General features: G+C 65.2%; 1 pseudogene; it reads right to left on the bottom strand.

The window, feature by feature from the left end:
* Nucleotides 1–2,123: 2,123 nt before the first annotated feature.
* Nucleotides 2,124–2,966, bottom strand: part of LOC101621670 — a 5,948-nt pseudogene continuing 5,105 nt past the window's right edge.

Here is a 2,966-nt window from a genome sequence, read left to right as displayed (position 1 = left end):
GGGGGGCGGAGGTCCCGTCACCGTACAGGGAAGGCCAACCCTCACCGCCCGCCTCCGCACCTTTATTTCTGATAGGCCGGCACCAGCACAGGTGAGCAGCTGCCACACTGTGAGCGCGCGTGCGCATCTACTCGTTTCTGCCCTCCGCAGTCCGTCTCTGCCCGGACGACGGCTGACCCACCAGCTCCTGCCCACAGTGACTGGGGAACAGGTTCTCTGCGCTGTGCCCCCACCAGCACCCAGGGTCTGTTCCCCAAAGCAGACAACATGGAGAGAAGCTGTGTGTCCACCTCCCTGCCCAGAGCCATCAGATTGGGCCAGACAGGCCAAAGAGGTTTCTGGAGGGGTGTGGCTGCAGGTTGGGGTGCAATCAGGAGCAGAGAGTGAGGGGTAGGAAAAGTTAGGCAGGGAGGGGAGTAGAGGCGAGGCAGAAGGAGAGGGCAGAGGAGAGAGCCAAAAGTTTGCAGGCTCTCGGCTGGGGAGGCGCCGAGACCCCCCCCTTCTGAGTGTTTGTGTGAGGGGATTCCTGTGAGGAGAGACAGCACAGTCCCACCGCGCACCCGGTCAGGGCCCTTCCCGGGCACAGACAACGGTCCTAGACACCAAGAGCCCTGAGGCTGGGAATACCACCAACCTCGGTAGGAACTGAGCTGAGACTCAGTTGCAGTCACACCTTGGAAAGGAGACAGGCATGTGGCAGAGCAGCCCTGGCCCTGGCTCTCTCAGCTGCTCTCCTTCCCGCTCCCAGAGGACGCCTGGGAGTGGGGGAATCCCCAGGCTGCTGGGGGGACCCCACCCTCCCACACCCCACTGGAAGCGACTCGCACACACCGCCCAAGTGGTGACGGTGGAACCGGGGCTACCTACCGCATCTTGTGCTTTCTCTCTCTGGGTTGGAGGCCTGGTTTGGAGGGACATCGACACCCGCCTTAGTAGCACAGAGGGGGACCAATCCCGCTCCACCTGCGGGCAGCTCTGAGGCCCAGCTGCAGGTGGAGTGCAGACACCACCATCCGTGATGCCAGCTCCACCTTGCACACACCTACAAGCCGGGCCAGCCGGGCCAGCCGATGTGCCCACTCCACCGGGGATGCAGCTCGGGACAGTGCGCCCATTCACTGGGACCCACTCGCTGTCTTCCCAGAGGCCTGACGCCACCACAGCAGGGCAACCCTGAGCCAGCATGCACCGGGGAGGCGGCAACCACTGCACCAGAGCCGCCGCCCAAGCTCTGGGGCTCTCAGCCCTTGGCCCCCAGCCAGAGACACATCATGCCCAGGGGGCCTGCACCCTGCAATGACTAGGAGCCACTCGACCTCCCCCCAGACCCGGGAGGAGAGCAGCCACGCTGGAAGCACAGAGCTGTCCCCAGTGTGTCCTCTTCCACACCAGCCCTCTCTCCTCCTCCTTCAGCCCTCTCCCAACCCCACTTCACAGCAGTTGCAAGAAGTAAAAACGAGAGACAGTGCAGTGGCTCCCGTTGCCTAGGTGGGTTTTTCCCTCCTGCCACTGAAATTCACAACACAGGAAAACGCCACAGAACAGTCACAGGGACACCCGGGCTCATTAAAAAGTGTCACTCTCCTCGGGCGGGAGCCCCGGCCTGACTACTGCCTCCCGCAGGCCCAGCTGCGGTTGCCGACAGGTGAAACCGGCCCTCACACCCCGTGGCGCCAAGGGCATGAGGTCGCCATGGGCTCGCCAGGGTGGGTGGCAGAGAGGGGTGGGTCTTGACGGCTTCCAGTCAGTCCTCAGGGAAAGGCGGGCTGTGAGGCCATGGCAAAGCTGTCCCCTCAGGAGAACTTGGGTGGGGGCCGGTGGCCAAACAGGCAAAGGGATCCAAAAGGCCAGGAGTGTGGGTCACTCCCCTTGGGCTGCGTGGGCCCCTCGGCAAAGGGGCAATGACTCCCTAAAGCAGCTGGGACGCTAAGGGCAGTTCACTGGGGTCTTGAATGCCAAACCGTGGGAGGGGAGATTTTACTCTGCAAATGGCGGCACCACGAAGGATTGTAGAGGAGGAAGCCCAGGCTCTGGCACTCGCAGGCCCAGGGGCTCCCCACTACGGGTCACCGAAATGTGGACACACACCAGAGGGCAGGCCCCACAGAGCGCCCCCCGGCGGGCTACAGGCGCACAGCACACAGACGTGAGCATCCCGGCCTGCGGCAACGAAGGTAACGGGTGGTGGCGGAGAGCAGGACTGATGGCCGGCTGAGGGCACCCAGACACAGGAAGCCATACCCGAAGGTTTCAGACGGCTCTCACTTCGGCTCTCACTTCACGGGACGGAGTGGGATAGGGGTGTGGGGTGGGGGGAGAGGGGGTGGCAGTGATTAGAGCACAGTGGGGGCAGGACTGTGGCAGCGCCTTAAACCCAAAGCGCTGCGGTGAAACCCGAGGTGCGAGTGAAAACTGGGCCGCCAGCCGCCGCCCGGTTCCCCCCACCCCTCTCCCTTCACTTCACCCCTGCCGACCTGCATGACAGCCCCGGCTCCCCGGAGCCCCAGCCCTCCAGAAGCTGCCCCCCACGTCTGGGCGCGCAGCTCCCCGATGGCTACGTGGGTGGCCCTCAAAAGGGCCTTTGGGGTGGCAGCGCGGGGCTGGACGCTCGCGCTCAGCCCCCCGAAGCCGTACAGCGTGCGGCCCTGGCGCTTCAGCGTCTACACCATGTCCATGGCAGTGACCGTCTTGGCTTGGCGGGCTCTGTCGTAGGTGACGGCGTCGCGGATGACGTTCTCCAGCGAGACCTTGAGCACCCCGCGAGCCTCCTCGTACATGAGCCCCGAGATGCGCGGGACGCCCCCATGGCCGCGCCAGGCGCCGGACGGCGGGCTTGCTGATGGCCTGCATGTAGTCCCGCAACACCTTACGGTGGCGCTTCGCGCCCGGCTTTGCCCAGGCCCTTCCCACCCTCGCCCCTCCCGGACCTGACGGCGCAGCGCCCCCGCCCGCCGCGCCCCGCCCCC

The sequence above is a fragment of the Condylura cristata genome, unplaced genomic scaffold (assembly GCF_000260355.1).
Source record: "Condylura cristata isolate star-nosed mole 26May11 unplaced genomic scaffold, ConCri1.0 scaffold00026, whole genome shotgun sequence".
Taxonomy (NCBI): Eukaryota; Metazoa; Chordata; class Mammalia; order Eulipotyphla; family Talpidae; genus Condylura; species Condylura cristata.
This window is presented reverse-complemented; position numbering and strand designations above follow the sequence as displayed.